General features: G+C 40.8%; 1 protein-coding gene across 5 annotated transcripts in view; it reads left to right on the top strand.

Annotated features, from left to right (window-relative positions):
• ATF1 (activating transcription factor 1) overlaps positions 1-20,709 on the top strand; it is a 67,190-nt gene that overhangs the window by 10,347 nt on the left and 36,134 nt on the right. The gene's annotated exons all lie outside the window — the stretch shown is intronic.

The following is a 20,709-nucleotide window of genomic DNA, read 5'->3' as shown; positions in this document are numbered from 1 at the left end:
TTTATTGCCCATAGTTTTGATCTTCTTTTCTTAAATAAGTCCCTATAATGTTTCATACAATAATGATTTGGTGATGATAAACTCCTTTAGTTTTTTCTTGTCTGGGAAGCTCTTTATCTGCCCTTCGATTTTAAATGATAGCTTTGCTGGGTAGAGCAATCTTGGCTTAGGTCTCTGCTTTTCATGACTTTGAATATTTCTTGCCCATACCTTCCAGCCTGCAAAGTTTCTTTTGAGAAATCACCTAACAGTCTTATGGGAACTTCCCTGCAGGTAACTAATTCTATTCTCATGCTGCTTTTAAGATTTCTCTCTTTATCTTTAACCTTTGGCATTTTAATTATGCTGTATCTTGAAGTGGGCCTCTTTGCATGCATCTCGTTTGGGATTCTGTGTGCTTCCTGGACTTGCATGTCTACTTCCTTCACCAAATTAGGGAATTTTTCTTTCATTATCTTTTCAAATAGATTTCCAGTTTCTTGCTCTTTCTCTTCTCCTTCTGGCATCCATATGGTATGAATGTTGGACTGATTGAAGTCCCAGAAGCTGCTTATACTATCCTCATTTTTTTGTTTTTGGTGTTTTTTGGGGGGGGAGGGAATTCTTTTTTCTTCTAGTTGCTCTGATTGGTTGTCTTTTGCTTCCTTGTGTTCCAAATCATTGATTTGATTCTTGGCTTCATCTACTTTATTGTTGTTTCCTTGTAAATTGTTCTTTATTTAAATTAGTGTGTAGTTCATTTCTGACTGGATCTTTTTTATGCTACTGAGGTCCTCACTAAGTTCCTTGAATGTCCTTCTAGGCAGTGTTTTGAACTCTGCATCTGATAAATTGCTTATCTCCATTTTGTTCCGTTTTTCTTCTGGAGTTAGGATGTGTTCTTTCATTTGGACAAAGTGTGCCCTTGGTGTGGGCTGAGTACACCCTCCTCTTCCAGTTGAGCCTTGATTGCCGTTGGCAGGTCACTGGGAGGGATTTACCCATGTCAACTAGAAGGACTGGCTATGACCACTGACCACCTATCTCCACCCTCCATGGAGGATCAGCTGTGCAGGGGTAGGGTGGTGGTGCTCCAACATAGTCTATAGCTGTCCACTGTCCACTGGGTGCACAGGCTCTGGGGTTTCCCAGGTGGTACAGGCCAAGATCAGCCCCAAACTGTGTTCTGCCCAGGGCCATCCCGCACCAGCTATAAAGCAACCTGCCAATGGCTGCTACTTGTGCTGGGCTTGGAGATTCCCAGGAGAAGCCAAGCTGTGATTCCAGGCTCGCTGATACTAGTGCCAGGCCTGGGGCCACTTGAGAAGAGGTATGGGGGTTATGGGCTCCCTGAGACCACTGTTGATTGTTTTGAGAGGATTTAGGAAGTTGTGGAACTTGAGCCAAGACCAGCCATTCATGTGGAAAAGTCATTGTTAATAACTTGGGTGGGCCCTTAGGTTGAGTGGGGCAGAATCGTAGGGGATCTCCAGGGTAGGATAATCAGTGTTAGCCAGGCTGATGTAGTCTCAGATGTGGCACCATGCCTGCCATCCCTGTGGCTGTGTGGGAGAGGGTTTAGGAAAGGGACAATGACCTTTGCGCACCTTTCTGTCTTCGAGAAGGCTGTCCCTCAGCTCTTGCCCTGATGCCAGACCCTTTAGTTCCTCCCTGTATGCCACTGGTGCCTTTTCAAGCTACTACCCCAGTGCTAGAGCTCCGAGGGAGTGATTCTGAATAAGTTCACGTGTGGGTTCTTTAACAGGAATTGCTTGGGACTCCAGAAGTTTCTTCCACTGATTCAGTCCCCACTGCTTTTTGCAGCCAGAAGTTATAGGGACTTACTTTCCTGGCACTGGAGCCCTGGGCTAGGCAGGCCGGTGTCAGGCTGGGATTCCTTGCTCCCATGATACCCCTCCCAAACTTTTGTCCACCTTATGTTGGTGTGGGACCGGTCTGTTCTACATCTCGTCCCCTCCTGCCAGTCTGGATGGATGTGGTTTCTTTAATTCTATAGTTGTCAGACTTCCTTTCAACTCCATTTCTGACAGTTCTGAGTAATGGCTGTTCTATAGTTTAGAACAGTTTAGTTGTAATTTTGATGTGGTTGTGTGAGGTGGCGAGCTGTGCCTATGCTGCCATCTTAACCAGAAGTCCTCAGGAGGTAAATTTCAGTTCAGGAGATTTTGTGGATGTACAGAAAATGTTGTTGTTGAACTGAAAAATAGGCATATTTATTAGGGGATTTAAATTAACAGGCATGCATATTGAGGAACAAATGGTATGTTTTTAATTTCAACTTGTCTGATCCATGCACCTGACCCAATTTAAGGAAAATAATCTACAGGATTTGTTGCCAGTGGTAAGATACAAACTTTCAAGCAAAAAGTAGAATTTTGGAAAACTTTTATTCACCGTTGTGAACTTGACAGTTTCCCAGAAATTACAGACTTTTAATTACAAAATTATGTTACAAAGTCACATATGGGTATAAGATCTATTCCAAGTGCAAGATAGACCAAGGATTTTAACATTAACAGAATGTTAACACAGAGTTCAGATTGTACATTGCAAACAAACTTTAAGAGACTACAAACTGTTGAGTATTGACGTGGTATCAAAGAATATCCACAATTATCTGAAAAGACTATTAAAACACTGCTCCTCAACTAAAACAACATCTGGCAACATACTTAATGTGGAAGCAGTAAGAGAATTTAGCCATTTTCCATTAACTCAGACATGAAGGAGATTTGCAAAAATGTAAAACAGTGCCATTTCTCTCACAAGTTTTGGCAAGGAAATTTAGTTATATTAATGAAAATATGTTATTTATGCTAACTTACAATGGATTTGTAGTTATTTTAAAAGGAACTGTTAAATATTTTTTTAATTTCTGTTTTAATTTTAAATGTAAGTATTAGCAGAAAAAATCCACATAAATAAAAGTTCTTTGAGGTTATCAATAATTATTGAGAGTGTAAAAGGCTCTTGGGACCAAAAAGTTTGAGAACTAAGAACCTACAGGGTCAATTCTTTAAGCTGGATGCATGCTTCTCTGTTGCTCAGCCATCTCTGTGAAGAACGACAGTAGTGTCTTCAGATGGTACTGCAAAAATAATGGTGGAGTCTTTCAGTTACCTTTCTGTTATTAGAATCCTTCCAAGAAATGTTTTAATTCAGTTAGCTTAGTTATATATCTTACTTTTGTTACATGTGAATGTTTTCCAAGTTTCCTCAGAAGTGTATTTACGCTGTTAGAGTAACTTCTATAAATAACTGTACAGTGATTTTTAAAAATAATGTCACTGCCTATATCCAAAATATCCTTATGGCTTAACTGTTAGGCTTAAATTCTCTAAGAAAACATTGTCTAATATCTAACTGTATTTATTCAGTCATTCAGTTTATGCAGCAGTGAACAAAAGTCTTAGCTCTCATGGAACTGAATTCTGGCCTTGGCAGGAGAGAGGCAATAAAGCAGATACCAGTGGGCAGGATGTGTGTGGAGACTAGTAAAGCAGGGTAGGAAGGATAGGGAGTTACTGGTGGGGACAGTGGGACTTGTCTTTTTATATAAGGTAGTCAAAGAAGTCCTATCTGTGGAAGCACCTGTACAATTTCATGGACCAACAATTGTAAAACTCTGAGACTAACAGGTGCTTGAAATAGTTAAGGAACAGCAAGAAAGCCATTGTGGTGGAAGAAGGAAGAACGTGGAGAGAGCAATGCAAGATGAGGCAGAGAGGGGGTGAAAAGGGAGATGCCCGATAACATAGATCTGACATGCTACTGTGAGATTTTTGGGGTTTTGTTTTTTCCTCGGAACACTATCTTGTAAAGGAGACCAACAGTAAAGTGATAAATGTTATAATGCGTTATGCGTGCAGTGCTGTGGAAGCACAGAACTTCTTCAGGGAGGACTTCATAGAGGAGGTGACATTTGAGGTGTGCCTCAAAGGGTGGGTCTACAACCCACTTGTGGAAATCTCATGGGACCTTCCAAGCTGCATTCAGTTAGCATACACGTTTCCAGTTGACATATGAAGCTTTTTTAGAAATCTTTGTATGATTTTTGGTTTTTATTCTAGGTGAGATGGGGAACTTTTGGAGTGTTTTGAGTAAAAACATTGTCTGGCTGATATTTTAATGGGTTCACTCTGGCTGCTTTGTGGAGTGGAAGCAGGAAACCCCGTTGGGAGGCAGTTCCAGTGAAGTGCCTGAGAAACAGCAGTGGCTTGGACCAGCGTGGTAGCAGTGGTGGTACTGAGATCAGCTTAGTCTCCACATAATTTGGTTGTAAAGCCAGCAGTGTTTGCTTCCGGGATTCGATGTGAGTTTTAGAGAAAAAAAGGAGTCAAGATTGACTATACAGTTTGTGGGGTGAATACAATTTGTGGTGTGAGAATAGAGTTGCCATTTATTGAGATGGATGGCACTGGAACATGCTTTTCTTTTCCTTTTGAGAAGCTGGCCATTAGGAGATTGGCTTATAAAGTTTGTGATACTATCTGTTTTAGTTTTCTGTGTGGAAAACAAATTACCACAAACTTTGTGGATTAAAAGACAGATTTATTACCTCACAGGTTCTGTGAAATGAGGCATGTCTTAGCTGGATTTTCTGCCTCAGTTTCACCAAGCTACCATCAAGGTGGCTAGGGCTAGGCTCTTATCGGGAGGCTAGACTGAAGAAATTCCATTTCCAAGTTCACTCAGATTGTTGGTAGAATTCATTTTGTTGCAGTTGTAGGACTGAGAGGCACAGTTTTCTTTGTTGGCTGTTGGCTGGAGGCCACCATCAACTCAGAGATTGCCTGCAGCTTGCTGCCATGTGGCCCATCCACCAGCAGTTCACAGCAGGACAGCCTGCTTCTGTAAGTCCAAAAGAGTGCGAATGAGTCTGCTAGCAACACAGGCATGCAATATAACATAATCAAGGGAAGGATATTCCCTTCCTTTGCCATAAAACAACATAATCACAGAAATGGCATCCCATCATCTTTGCCTTATTCTTTTTAAAAAGTATATTTTATTGATTATACTATTACAGTTGTCCCAATTTTTCTCCCTTTGCCCCCCTCTACCAGGTACCACCTTCCCTCCAGCATACCCACCTCCCCTACATATAACTTCTCTGGCTTCATTCCCTATATATTCTTAACCTCCTCCTGTCTGTTTTGTACCTACCAGTTATGCTTCTTATTCCCTGCGCTTTTACCACATTCTCCCCCCTCAGCCTCACCACCAATAACCCTCCATGTGATCTCCATTTCTGTGATTCTGTTCCTATTCCAGTTGTTTGCTTAGTTTGTTTTTGTCTTTGTTTTCTAGGTTCAGTCCATAGTAGTGAATTTTTTGTTGTTTTACTGTTCCTAGTTTTGATCTTCTTTTTCTTAGATAAGTCTCTTTAAAATTTCATATAATAAGGGCTTGGTGATGATGAACTCCTTTGACTTGACCTTATCTGGGAAGCACTTTATCTTCCCTTCCATTCTAAATGATAGCTTTGCTGGATACAGTAATCTTGGATGTAGGTCCTTGCGTTTAATCTTGGGTAATGTAATGATGATGTATGTGCCTTGGTGTGTTCCTCCTTGGGTCCAGCTTCTTTGGGACTCTCCGAGCTTCCTGGACTTCCTGGATATGGCATGAAACTAGGTTCAAAATAACAGAGCGCCTTTCCCCTGCTAGCAACTAAATCGACAGCAGTTTACCCGTGGGAAGGGAAAAGAGCATGGAGAGAGCCTCTGGAGCAGGTGCACAGAGAAAGCCTAAAGCTGAGGGCAGAGTAAAAACATTGAGAAAAACTCTCTGACAAACCAGTACCCACTCTAAGCAGTAGGTAGGTCACAGTAGGGGAATTTGAAGCTGATACTGCATTTAATGATAGCAAGAAAACCCAAACCCAGCCTCAATTCCTGAATAGATTGACTCAATTCCTGCCCTTCCCTACCCCACTCGCAAAAGCTAGTCAAAGAGCCCTGGTGGAATTGTTCAGTTGGTTGTAGCGTTGTTCCATGCACCGGTAGGTTGCAGGTTTAATCCCTGATCAGGGCACATACCTAGGTTGTGGGTTCAATCCCTAGTCAGGGCATGTATGGGAGGCATCCAGTCAATGTTTCTCACATCGATGTTTCTCTTCCTCTCTCTCTTCTACTCCCTTCCTCTCACTCTAAGGTCAACGAAGGTATCCTTGGGTGAGGATTAAAAAAATAGCTAGTAGAAGAGGTATACCCATTTTCAGGCATAAATACTATTTCTTTATACAGTCTTACAGTGATATCCACCACTCATACAAAAATTGTGAAACATACAAAAAGCAAAAATAAAAACAACCACTGTCAAAAAAAAGTCAGTATACTCAATATGACCCAATTGTTAAAACTGTCAGGGAGTGAGTTTAAAATAACAAAGAATAACGCCTTAAAGGCTCTAGTGGAAAAGATGGACAACATATATGAGCAGATAGTAAATTTCATCAGAGGAATGGACTCCATATGAAAGAGTCTAATGGAAATGCCAGAAAAGAAATTATGACATAGATGGAGTATGCTTGGGGGCTTATTAGTAGACCTGACACATATAAGGAGAATTAGTGAACTTGAAGATAAGTCAACAGAAATTCATCCAAATTTTTTTAAAAAGTGGGGAGAAAAACAACAGAGCATCCAAGAGCTGTGGGACAATATATATTTAATATAAGTGTAATTGAAGTCATGGGACTAGATGAGATTACTACAGGGTGACTATAGTCAGAGAGAAGGTCAGTGGATTTCACTCTGGGGCACTCCAGATTTGAGGCTGGGGAGATTACATGGGGATGATCAGTGAGGTAAGAGGAAAATCAAGAGAAATTGGGATATTGGAAATTAAGAATAAGGTAATGGTCAATTGTGTAAAATGCTACTGGTAGGTCAATCGAGGAGTAAAAATTACCTATTACACAGTCGATCCTCATTATTCAAGGATTCTGTGTTTGCAAATTTGCCTACTTGATAAAAATTACCTATAACCCTAAAATCAAAACTGAAAGTACTTTTGTGGTCATTAGTGGAGATACACTGAGTGGTGAAAAAATTGAATCACTTCTCACATACCTTCCTAGCTGAGGTTGAAAAGACAGTGCTCTGTCTTATTTTAGCTTCATTCTGTAAACAGTTCTTTGTGTGGACTTCCAGTCAAGATGGAGGCATGCATAGATATGCTTCACCTCCTCCCACAACCATAGAAAGAATTACAACTAGATCTCAAAACAAATAACATCCAGAACAGTCAGAAAATTGAGCTGTATAGAAGTCTGACAACCAAGCATTTAAAGAGCCACATTCATCCAGATAGGTAAGAGGGATAGAGTCACAGAGACTGGCGGAGGGATGGCAGAACGTATGATCCCACATTCATGTATAATGGATAAAAATCGGGAGGGATACCTTGGGAGCAAGCAATCCCAGGCCAGAGTACACAGCCCAGGGTTCCAGCGCTAGGAAGATATAAATCTCTCTAACTTCTGGCTGTAAAAACCATTGGGGGTTAGGGTGGCGGAAGAAACTCCTAGATTTTCAGGAGACTCTACTTAAAGGGTCTGCACGACTTAGGACGTCTGCAAACCTACCCATTCTGGGATTCACCACCAGGACAACAACTGGAAGGGGGACAGTGGCATATGGGAAGTGGGTGAAGTGACTGGAAATGGAGCACATGCCGGAAAAACCTCCAGAAGCAAGGAAGCAGTGTGGCCCCCTCTCTGAGACCTCCAGCCACACGGAGCCACAAAGCAGTAAAGCAGGTTGTCCCACCCTGGCAATTTACCTTAGGCTCTGCCCCACATAATTTACAGGTGACTTTTCTAAATAGGCCAGGCTACTAAGAGTCAAAGCAGCTCTATATCTAATACATAGAAACACAGGGAGTCTACCAAATTGAGGAGACAAAGAAATATGGTCCAAATGAAAGATGGAACAAAACCCCAGAAAAAGAACTGAGTGAAACAGAGATAACCAGCCTATCAGATACAGAATACAAAACGCTGGTGATCGGGATGCTCAAAGAGCTCACTGAGTGCAGCAACAAAATAAAAAAGACCCAGGAAGAAATGAAGGTTACATTAAGTGAATTTTAAAAAATCTGTAGGGAACCAGCAGTGGAGGGGATAAAGCCAGGATTTAAATTAACGATTTGGAACATGAGGGAGAAATAAGCATTCAACCAGAACAGCAAGAAGAAACAAAATTTCAAAAAAAAACAAGGTAGTATAAGAAGCCTTTGGGACATCTCCAAATGTACCAACATCCAAATCATAGGGGTGCTAGAAGGAGAAGAGGAAGAGGAAGAAATTGAAATCTTATTTGAAAGAATAATGAAAGAAAACTTCCCTAATTTGGTGAAGGAAATGGACATGCAAGTCCAGGGAGCACAGAGAGTTCAAACAAGTTGGACCCACACCAAGACACATCATAATTAAAATGCCAGAGGTTAAAGAGAAGAGAGAATCTTAAAAGCAGAGAGTTACCTACAAAAGAGTTCCCATAAGACTGTCAGCCAAATTTTGCAGACTAGAAGGGACTGGCAAGAAATATTCAAAATGATGAAAAGCAAGGATCTACAGCCTAGATTACTCTATCCAGCAAAGCTATCATTTAGAATGGAAGGGCAGATAAAGTGCTTCCCAGACAAGGTAAAGCTAAAGGAGTTCATCATCACAAAGCCATTATTACATGAAATATTAAAGGGATTTATTTAAGAAAAAGAAGATCAAAACTATGAACATTAAAATGGCAACAAATTCACAACTATCAACAACTGAATCTAAAAAATAAAGTAAGCAAACAACCAGAACAGGAACAGAATCACAGATATGGAGATCATTTGGAGGGAATGGGGGAAAGGTGCAGAGATTAAGAAGCATAATTGGTAGGTACAAAATACACAGGGAGGTTAAGAATAGTATAGTAAATGGAGAAACCAAAGAACTTACACGCACAACCCATGGACATGAACTAAGTGGGGGAGGAATTGCTGGAGGGAAGGTGGTGCCAGTAGAGGAGGGCAAAGGGAGAAAAATTGGGACAACTATAATAGCATAATCAATGAGCTATATTTTTTAAAAAACAATTCTTTTTGTGTGCTAGTTAGTGCCTGATTTTTGCATTTTGTGCTTCTCTTTGATGATTTTGCTGTTTAAAATGGCCTGCAAGCATAGCTCTGAAGTGTTGTCTAAGTGCAGGTGCGCTGTGCTGTACCTTATGGAGAAAATACATACGTTAAATAAGTTTCACTCAGGGCTGTAGTGCTGTTAACTGTGAGTTCACTGTTAATGAACTGACAGTGTATGGATATAAGGTGTCTTTAAACAGAAACACACATAAAACAAGGTTGTAGGTTGACCAATCGATGAAAATGTGCCGAGAGGTTTGGAGGAACCTTACCCTCTATTTTCCCTGGGAGCAGTGGTTCAGAATTTGTCAGTTCAGTGTGCAAGGTGACTTTATGGAACAAAACTACCACAAATAACAAGAATGGACTCAACTGGCAACATGGAGTTAATTGAAAACTTTGACAAGAGCTATTTTAATTTGAGTGGGGATAAAAATCTAATTGGATCCGAGAGAGCATTAAAAGAGAGAGGGGAGAAAATGTGTAGACAAACTCATTGAGCACAAAATGGATAGACAACTCCTTCCAGGAGTTTTGCTACAAAATGGAGCTAAAAAGTGAAATTGCTGGAGAGGGTTGTAGATTATGGAAGTTTTATTTTTATTAATACTTTTTAAGATGGGAGGAATTAACAGCCTGTTTGTATACCAATGGGAATGATAAAAGGGAGAAATCTGGTGATATACCAGAGAGAGGACAGTCCTGTGATGATGTCCCTGAGGAGGGAAAGAGATGAAAATTAGTCTACAATAGAAACATTTATTTTATGTGAGCACAAGTCCCTCATAATAAGAAGGCAAATACAGATTAGGCAGGTAGATTTGAGATGATATACCCTAAAGTTTTCTTTTGATAATGTCTTTGATTTTCAGTGAAATGAAATGCTTTGAGAAGACAGGGAGGAAGGAGAGAGGATAAAGTAGTCTGCTAGGACAGCAGGAGACGTAACTGGTCAACTTGAGATTACTGATCATGGATTTAAAGATTTTATTTATTATAGAGAGAGGGGAAGGAGAAAGAGAGAAACATCGACGTGTGAGAGAAACAATGACTGGTTGCCTCGTACCCCCAACTGGGGGACTGCAGCCGAGGCATGTGCTGTGACCTAGAATCTAACCAGCAACCTTTTTAGTTTGCAGGCCAACGCTCTATCCACTGAGCCACACCAGCCAGGGCTGATTGTGGATTTAAAGTGAGATTATTAACATAAGTTGTGTGTTTTTCTCCAGTCAGATTCAGGTATTGTATTTGCATACCATTACAGGCATAGAGTTAGGTGAGTTAATGGGGTTGTTGTTTAGTCAAAGGACTGCAGTGAAGCAAGAAAATACAAGGACATTAGAAGTGTATGAGATACAATGCTGGACCTTGAAATTTAAGCTGTATAAGAAAGGAAGTGGGGACTTGCTAGGGTCAAGAGCAGGAAAAAGATACTAAGCTCAATTGATAGTAATCTATAGGTTCTTAGGGAGTCCAAGAATTCTTGAGAGTCCTATTAGAGGTAGTAAGTTAGAAGTAAGTGGTACTTAGAGAGAGGGACACTTGAATTTGAGATTATAGAGGGTTGCGTTTATTAGTAATGATGAGGTTTAAGTAAGTGGTTCTCACCTGGAGTGGTATTGCTCCCCCACTGAGATGTTGAGAAATCTGTGGTGGTGGGTTGCCACTGGCATTTTATGGTCAAGGGCCAGAGATGCTTGATGTTTTGCATTAGCAGGATATTCCTGCACATGGAAGAATGGTTTCTAAACAGACATTTCCCAGACTTTAGAAACCCAGTATAAAGTATGACGCTGGGAGTGGGTGGCTAAGGAGGGTGGAAGACAGGGCTTTGGAAGAGAGGAATCAAAAACAGGCTTGGGCATGGAAGGGTCCTGGATGTTGCATATTGAGATCACCACAAATTGTATCAGTAGTATTGGAGAGAATAGAGTGACTAGTGTGTTCAGGTCTTAAAGAAATAAGGGCACATGACCACTACACGGACAGCCTGCTGTTGTGAGTCTCAAAGGTAGGAGTTTTTCTGGAAGGAAATTTTCTGAATGGACAGTTTTCTGAAAGTAGCAATGAAAAGCAAAGGAAACACCCACGCTATCTGTAGGGTCAGGTAGAGAAGTGCAGGAGAGAGATATACGGGAGGCAGTGTTCTTCAGAGGAGAGCTGAGGTTCAATTATGGCTGGAATGTGAAGGGGGGGAACTCAATACTTGCTAAATTTCATTTAATTGCAAAGTATATGTAGATTGAGAGGCAGCCTTGCTTTGTGGAAAGAACAATGGATGCAGTCCCACCTGGTCTGAATCCTGGTTCTGTCACTTAGTAACTCTGGAACCCTGACTGTTGTTACTTACTTGGACTTCACGTTCATCAGCTGGAAGTTAAGGGCATACAATTTGGTGAACTTGTAAAGTCTTTTCCAGCTCCTAACTTTCAGTGATTCTCATACTGTAAAGAAATTTGTGTACTTTGACCATGTGTGAATGGGGGAAATGATCGGAACAGCTAACATTTATTGAGTGAGTGTCCATGGTGTGCTAGGTGCATTTCTAAGCATTTTACATGTCTTTAATGCCTTCAAACCTCATGTCAACCTACCCACCTTCCTTATATAATTCCCATTTTAGAAGTCACACAACCGGTCAGGCTAGAGACATGGTTTGGATTCCATCAGTTTGCCTTCTGTCACGGTTTAGGTTTCCCAGGAAGCAGACTATGAGATGGAGACTGGCACACAGGTTTATTAGGGAGACCTCATGGGATAACCGCTTTTGGAGGGGCAAGAAAGAGAGAGAAGGAAGGAGAATTTAGTGGAGGGAGAATTTGCACGGTGATTCAGTCTCAATGGATAGAGAGCTTTGAAGCTGAAATATTTCTTAAGAACTGGGGAAAGGGAGCCGCCAGGCCTTTGTATCCCTGCGTGGCACCAGTCATTGGACCTCAGGAAGGGAGTGTGTGCAACGAAGAGCAAGGTGACTCACCACCCCAAGGCAGTCCCAAAGAGAACTGACAACTGGACAGTCTGCCAGTGGCTGTCCTGCAGCAGCCGGGGAATCAGTCTGACTAGTAAAGGGGATGTGGGAGTTACGGCACAGTGTCTAAGACAGCACCAGAGTCTGTAATCACCATTGTCCTTTACTGTCTCCAGGAAGAGGATGAGGATAAACGGGGTTGGTTGAAGAAATTACAGGTAGGCTTGGCTCCAAAACACTTCTGTAACAAATTGATCTTCATTCCATTCATATTTTTGACATGAGAATTTAATCCAAGGTTTGTCCAGGGATATGCTGAGAATGTGTGTGCGGGCAACAGAGCTTTTGGTAATCCTTTCTTACCTGGAGATTCTCCATCGAAAGTCTTCAACGTTCTTGGTCACCTGGGTTTTACTTTCTGGTAAAGACAGAGTAGGTTAGAAATCTAGGTGAATTTATTTGGATGTTTCCAGCAGGATGGTATGGGGAAGTAGAAGAATGATTTTCCTTTATTTGCGTAACAGGGTCTTTCACAGAACCAGAACTTTTAAATTTTGATTAGGTCCAATTTTTCAATTTTTCTTTTTATGGATTTTTGATATCTCAGAATTCTTTGTCTCATCCTAAATTTCAGAGATTTTTTTTTTCCCTAAAAGTTTTGTGGTTTTATATTTTACATTTAAATCCATGGTTCATTGTAAGGTAACTTTTGTTTGGATTTCAGGTGTTTTTGCCTTTGTTTTTGCCTGTGAATATACAATCGCTACAGCGCCATTTGTTGAAAAGAGTATTACCCTTCTCCTCCACTGAATTGCTTTAGCATCTTTGTCAGGAATCAGTTGGGCGTATTTGAATATCTGTTCATGGGTTCTTTATTGTGTTCACTGACCTATATGTCTGTCTTGGTTACTATGTACAGTAAGCCTTTTCAAACAGTGTTTTACTTTCTAACTGCTTCAAAAGTAACTTTAAAGCAATAACAATTATTGATTGTTACAGCCTATGTAAAATTGCAATATATGACAAGAATGATACAAGAGATAGGAAGAATGAATTGGTAACATATAATGCCAAGGCCCTTTCACTGCACATGAAATGGTATGATTTTATTTGAAAATGAATTCATATAATTTAATATTGTATGTTGCCTAGGGCAGACAATAAGAAAATTTTTAACAGAGGTATAAATAATATGTTATGTGCAGAAATAAAATGACATCATAAAATATGCTCAATCAGTATCAGAGAGTGCAGAATAAAAGGAAACAGAACAACATAAACCTTCACATAAAAAACAACTAACAAGATGGTAGTTTTTATTTCTTAATTTTTTAAAAGATTTTATTTATTTATTTTTAGACAGGGGAAGGGAGGGAGAAAGGGAGAGAAACATCAATGTATGGTTGCCTCTTACACACCTCCTACAGGGGACCTGGCCTGAAGCTCGGGGTTTGGGTCACAGGCCTGCACTCAATCCACTGAGCCACACCAGCCAGGGCAAGATGGTGGTTTTTAATCCAAATATATCAATAATCATTTTAAATAGGAATGGTCTAAATATACTGATTAAAAAACAAAGATTGTCAGATTGGATAAAAAACAATTTTTGTCTTTATGTAGTCTGCAAAAATGCACTTGCCTTTTTTTATATTTTATTGATTATGCTGTTAAAGTTATCCCAATTTTTCCCCTTTGCCCCCCTCCAACCAGGACCCCCCACTACCCCCACTCCCTCGGCAATCCCCACACCATTGTTCATGTCCATGAGTCATGTATAGAAATTCTTCAGCTACTTAATTTCCTATACTGTACTGTACATCCCCATGGCTATTCTTTAACTACCTATTTGTAATTCTTAATCTCCTCACCTCTTCACCTATTCCCCCACACCCCCCTCCCATCTGGCAGCCATCAAAATGCTTTCCATATCCATGATTCTGTCTCTGTTGTTCTCGTTTGCTTAGTTTGTTTTTTAGATTCAATTGTTGACAGGTATTTATTTCCATTTTATTGTTCCTATTTTTGATCTTCTTTTTCTTAAATAAATCCCTTTAACATTTCATACAATAATGGTTTGGTGGTGATGAATTCCTTTAGTATTTTCTTTTTTTTTCCTTTTTTTTAAATATATTTATTGATTATGCTACTACAGTTGTCCCATTTCCCCCCCCCACTCCACTCCATCCTGCCCACCCCCTCCCTCCCACATTCCCCCCTATAGTTCATGTCCATGGGTCATACTTATAAGTTCTTTGGCTTCTACATTTCCTACACTATTCTTACCCTCCCCCTGTCTATTTTCCACCTATCATCCATCTATGCTACTTATTCTCTGTACCTTTCCCCCCCTTTCCCCCTCCCTCTCCCCTATTGACAACCCTCCATGTGATCTCCATCTCTATGGTTCTGTTCCTGTTCTAGTTGTTTGCCTAGTTTGCTCTTGTTTTTGTTTTAGGTGTGGTCGTTAATAACTGTGAGTTTGCTGTCATTTTTACTGTTCCTATTTTTGATCTTCTTTTTCTTAGGTAACTCCCTTTAACATTTCATATAATAAGGGCTTGGTGATGATGAACTTTTTTAACTTGACCTTATCTGAGAAGCACTTTATCTTCCCTTCCATTCTAAATGATAGCTTTGCTGGATACAGTAATCTTGGATGTAGGTCCTTGCGTTTAATCTTGGGTAATGTAATGATGATGTATGTGCCTTGGTGTGTTCCTCCTTGGGTCCAGCTTCTTTGGGACTCTCCGAGCTTCCTGGACTTCCTGGAAGTCTATTTCCTTTGCCATATTTGGGAAGTTGTCCTTCATTATTTGTTCAAATAAGTTTTCAATTTTTTGTTCTTCCTCTTCTCCTTCTGGCACCCCTATAACTCGGATGTTGGAACGTTTCGAGATGTCCTGGAGGTTCCTATGCCTCTCCTCATTTTTCCGAGTTCTTGTTTCTTCATTCTTTTCTGGTTGGATGTTTGTTTCTTCCTTCTGGTCCACACCGTTGATTTGAGTCCCAGTTTCCTTCACGTAACTATTGGTTCCCTGTACATTTTCCTTTGTTTCTATTTGCATAGGCTTCATTTTTTCATCTACTTTTAGAACAGATTCAACCAATTCTGTGAGCATATTGATAACCAGTGCTTTGAACTGTGCATCCAATAGGTTGGCTGTCTCTTCCTTGCTTAGTTGTATTTTTTCTGGAGCTTTGATCTGTTCTTTCATTTGGGCCTTTTTTTTTTTTTTTTTTGGTCTTGGCACTTCTGTTACTTTAAGGGGCGGAGCCTTAGGTATTCACCAGGGCGGGTAACGCTGGTCGCTGTGCTGTGACGCTGTACATGGGGGAGGGGCTGAGAGGGAGCAATGGCGCCCCCTCACTCTCCTCCGGACTTCAGTCTTTCACTCCGATACCCACAATCAAACTGGGCCACTCTGGTGCTGGTTCCCGAGTGGGTGGGCTTGTGCACACTCTAGGCCCCTGTGGGTCTCTCCAACGACCTCTCCCGTGAGGCTGGGAGTCTCCTGCTGCCGCCCCAACCCCTACGGGCGTTTTCAATAAGAGGTTTGAGGCTTTATTTCCCGGAGCTGGAGCCCTGGGTTGCGCGGTCTGCTTTGCTTCCCGCCGTTCGCCCGGTTTATCTGTGTGCGAATGTGGGGCCCCGGGGTGCTACCCACTGCTCTGCCTTCCCCGCTCTCCGCCACTCTGAGTCCGGCCCTCTCGGTTTATCTGCACAAATGTAGGGTTGCAGGGTCTGCTAGTGCTTGGACTGCCTGCCCCGTTCATCCCACACTCCGCCAGTCTCAGTCCCGCCACGGCCACGTGAGTCCTCTCCACCCCGATGCCTGTCTCCGCCCCTCCTACCGGTCTGGATGAATGTTTATTTTGTATTTCCTTGGTGTTGGACCCCCTTGCCGTTCGATTTTCTGTCAGTTGTGGTTGTGCGAGGAGGCGCAGTGTGTCTACCTACGCCGCCATCTTGGTTCTCCCCCGTATTTTCTTGTCTGGGTAGCTCTTTATCTGGCCTTGGATTCTAAATGATACCTTTACTGGGTAGAACAGTCTTGGCTGTAGGTCCCTGCTTTTCATTATTTTGAATGTTTCTTGCCATTCCCTTCTAGCCTGCAAAGTTTCTTTTGAGAAACCAGCTGACAGTCTTATGGGAACTCCCTTGCAGGTAACTAATTGCTTTTCTCTTGCTGCTTTTAAGAATCTCTTTATCTTTAACCTTCGGCATTTTAATTATGATGTGTCTTAGAGTGGGCCTCTTTGCATCCATCTTGTTTGGGACTCTGTGTGCTCCCTGGACTTGCGTGTCTATTTCCTTCACCAAATTAGGGAAGTTTTCTTTCATTATTTTTTCCTCTAGATTTCCAATTCCTTGCTCTTTCTCTTCTCCTTCTGGCACCCATATGGTGCGAGTGTTGGAACCAGACTTGAAGTTGTACCAGACTCTGCTTATACTATCCTCATTTTTTTAAATTCTTTTTTCTTCTTATTGTCCTGATTGGTTGTTTTTTGCTTCCTTATGTTGCATATCATTGATTTGATTCTTGGCTTCATCCACTCTACTGTTGTTCCCATGTAAATTGTTCTTTATTTCAATTAGTGTGCCCTTGATTTCTGACTGGGATCTTTTTTATGCTATTGAGGTCCTCACTAAGTTCTTTGAGCATGCTTATAACCAGTGTTTTGAACTCTGCATCTGACAGATTGCTTATCTCCATTTCATTTAGTTCTTTTTCCAGAGTTATGATCTGTTCTTTCATTTGGGCCATGTTTCTTTGCCTCCTCATTTTGGCAGCCTCCCTGTGCTTGTTTCTGTGCATTAGGTACAGCTGCTATGAATCTGTCGTGGTGGAGTGGCCTAATGTAGTAGGTGTCCTGTAGGGTCCAGTAGCACAGCCCCCCCTATCACCCGAGCTGGGTACTCAAAGTGTGCCCTTGATGTGGGCTGAGTATACCCTCCTCTTGTAGTTGAGCCTTGGTTGCTGTTGGCGGGTCAATGATAGGGATTTACCCAGGCCAGTCAGCAGCAAGGACTGGCTGTGACCACTGACCACCTATCTCCACCCTCTGTGGAGGATTTGGCTGTGCAGGGGCAGGGTAGTGGTGCTCCAGTGTGGTCTGTAGCTGTCTACTGGGTGTACAGGCTCTGGAGCTTCCCAGGTGGTGCAGGGCAAGGTAAGCCCCCACCTGTGTTTTTGCCCAGGGCCACCCTACCTGAGCTATAGAGCAAACTGCTGATGGCTGCCACTTGTGCTGGGCTTGGAGATTCCCAGGTGAAGCCAAGCTGTGAATCTAGGCTGGCTGCTGCTACTACTGGTCCTGGGGCCACTTAGCAAGAGGTAAGGGGGCTGGGGACTCCCTGAGGCTGGCTGTTGCTTGTTTGAAAGGATTTAGGAAGTTTGAGCCAAGACCAGACATTCATGTGCAAAAGCTACTGTTAACAGCTGTAAGTTGGGTGGGACAGATCCTTGGGGATTCCATGGCCACAGTGTTAGCCAGGTTGATGGAGTGTCAGATAGGGCACGTGCCTGGTGGCTCTGAGGATCTGCCCACCTTTCTGTCTTGGAGAAAGCTGTCCCCCGAGTGGAGAGGGGATAGTGGGGAGAGGGGTTTACAGGAGCTACTATAAAAGACACATGGACAAAGTCAAGGGGGAGAGTCGAGGCAGGGGAGGGAGGTGGGTTTGACTGGGGTGGGGTGGACGATTGGGGAGAAAATGCAGACAACTGTAACTGAATAACAATAAAAATTTTTTAAAAATATATGAATAGTAAAAATAACAGCAAACTCAGTTATTAACAACCACACCTAAAACAAAAACAAAAGCAAACTAAGCAAACAACTAGAACAGGAACAGAACCACAAAAATGGAGATCACAGGGAGGGTTATCAACAGGGGAGGGGGAGAGAGGGGGGAAAGGTACAGAGAATAAATAGCATAAATGGTAGGTAGAAAATAGGGTGAGGGTAAGAATAGTGTAGGAAATGTAGAAGCCAAAGAACTTAGATGTATGACCCATGGACATGAACTATAGGTGTGGAATGTGGGAGGGAGGGAGTGGGCAGGATGGAGTAGAATGAAGGGGGGGAAATGGTACAACTGTAATAGCATAATCAATAAAATATATTAAAAATACAAATAAAAAAAGAAAGTCACAGATGTAAAAGTGACTTGTAGAAGAAATTGGCTCAGGAAACAAGAGAGGCAAAACAAGGGATCTTGGAGCTTAGGAGAGGGAAGGGAAAAGGTAACGCACCTGGGTTGGAGGAAAGGGGGGTGGGAAAGGCCTCAGGCATGCTCCTGGGAGGGAGAGTGCCAAAAAGGTTCATAATTTAAATCATCCAGTATATATGAAGGGACTTAACATGAAAGGTCTTGTCTTCACAATCCTTGATAAGAGATGAATTTTCCCCAAAATATGGAGTGAATGTTCTGATCTACAACTGAAGTGTAGTGGTGGTAAAATAGTATTACCGTGAGTAAGGATAGTGCCGGGAGGTTACTGAAAGTGTCTGGCAGTTGGAAACTCGAGGTCTTGAGTGTATATAAATGTGAGTTTTTTCAAAGGTAATGAGTACACACGGTGGCATTCTTTGTTGATAAAAGAGGCTTTTGTAGTAATAGGACTAAGAACAATTGTACCTTGGAAGAAAATTTAGTACGTCGTATCACTTACAGCTATTCAGAGGAACTGTGAACAGCAAGTTTCTGCCCTTAAGGTTAAGACTCAACTTTGCTGAAATCATTAAAAAAATACTGAGTTTGTATCTCAAATATTTCATAGTCAGTGAATTTTTCTAAATGATATAATTTTGAGTATTTATTTCACTTAAGCAATTTTGTGGTTCTTTGATATCTCTTCCCATGAAGTAATAGAATGTGTATGATTTTGGTCACAAAATTTAATGTCAGGAACTAATTTGTAATTTGTAATATGCTCTCATGGAATCTATGCTAATTTAAAAAAATGTTTAGTGTGCTCTTGAAAACAAGGTATATTCTGTTCCGTAACTGTTGAATACAGAGTTTTGAATCTTTATTAGATCAGCTTTGTTGGTTGGGTTTAGATCTTCTATATCTCTGTCGCTTTGGTTTGCTTGTTCTGTGACTGAGAAAAATGTATTAATCTTCCATTGTAATTGAGGACTTACTTCTCCCAGTGGTTCTTCATTTTTATACTGTGTGTTTGGAGGCTCTGTGATTAATGAAGGTCGATTTTGAAATTATTGTGTATTCCTGGAGAATTGTCCCTTTTATCTGTGTCTTTTTTGCTTTTTACCTTAAAGTCTACTTTTATATTAATGTGGGTTTAATAGCATCTTTTTTCTGTCCTTTGACTTTCAAACTTTCTGTGTCTTTCTATTTTAGTTGTATCTCTTGTTAAGAGTACATAGGTAGATTTTTTTTAAATCTAGTCTCCTAGACTCCCCCACCCCCAGTTTTTAGATTTTGTGTATAGTACTTAACGAACATTCTTATATTATTCATGTCTGTGCTGCACATGAATTGCTTGGTCAAAGGGTATGCAAATGTTTAGTTATAAAAGATACTGCCAACAGTTTTACAAATTTATACCAATTTACAATGCCACCAGAAGTGTAGGAGAGCACTGTTGGTCCATTAAGTGCCCAAAATTGGTATTGTGAGTTTCTTTGTCTTACAACCATTCTGGTAGATATATAACAGTAGCTCATTGTGGTGTGGTTTAGTTTTATGGTGGTGTCATTGACATGTTAGTTTCAGGTATACAACATAATGATTCAACATTTGTATACATTGTGAATTAATCACTACAATTAAGTCTAGTTAACATCTGTCACTATACCTAGTTAAAAAAATTTTTTTCTTGTGATGACTTCTAAGATTTACTTTCTTAGCAGCTTTCAAATATGTAACAGTATTTTTAACTACAGTCATTATCTGTACATTATATCCCCATGATTTGTTTATTTATTTTATAACTGGAAGTTCGTACACATTTACCTCCTTTACTCATTTTGCTCACCCCCAGACCCTCACCTCCAGCAACCAAAAATCTGTTTTTTATTTGCTTTTAATTTATTGATTTTTAGAGGGAGGGAGGAGAGAGAGAAACATTGATTTGTTGTTCCACTTATTTATTCATTCTTTGGTTGCTTCTTGTATGTACCCTAACAGAGGATCAAACCTGAAACCTTGGCTTATTAGGACGATGCTCTTAACCAACTGTGCTACCCAGCCAGGACCAAAATTTCATTCTTTTTATGGTTAAATAGTATTCCATTATAGTCTTCCAGCTTTTGGTCCATGTACATTTAACATAGTTACGTAGATATAAATATAGATACAGATATAGATATATAGATATAAATCATGTGTATTCGGTTAACATATATAGAGATATATAAAGATATATAAATCATATATGTATGGTTTAGACCTACCATCTTCTGCACTTTTCAGCCCACACGTTCTCTCATTTTTATCTTCTTTTAAATTATTTTTTCTCATTTTATCCCAAAATCACTTGTATCAATTTGGACTGTACGTAAACTAGATTACTACTTTTTAAGTGACTGTCCCAGTTACAGCATGCCTACTTAATAAAGTCTAAGGTCAGTACTTTTACTAT

This window comes from Desmodus rotundus, chromosome 3 (assembly GCF_022682495.2).
Source record: "Desmodus rotundus isolate HL8 chromosome 3, HLdesRot8A.1, whole genome shotgun sequence".
In the NCBI taxonomy this organism is placed as follows: domain Eukaryota; kingdom Metazoa; phylum Chordata; class Mammalia; order Chiroptera; family Phyllostomidae; genus Desmodus; species Desmodus rotundus.
This window is presented reverse-complemented; position numbering and strand designations above follow the sequence as displayed.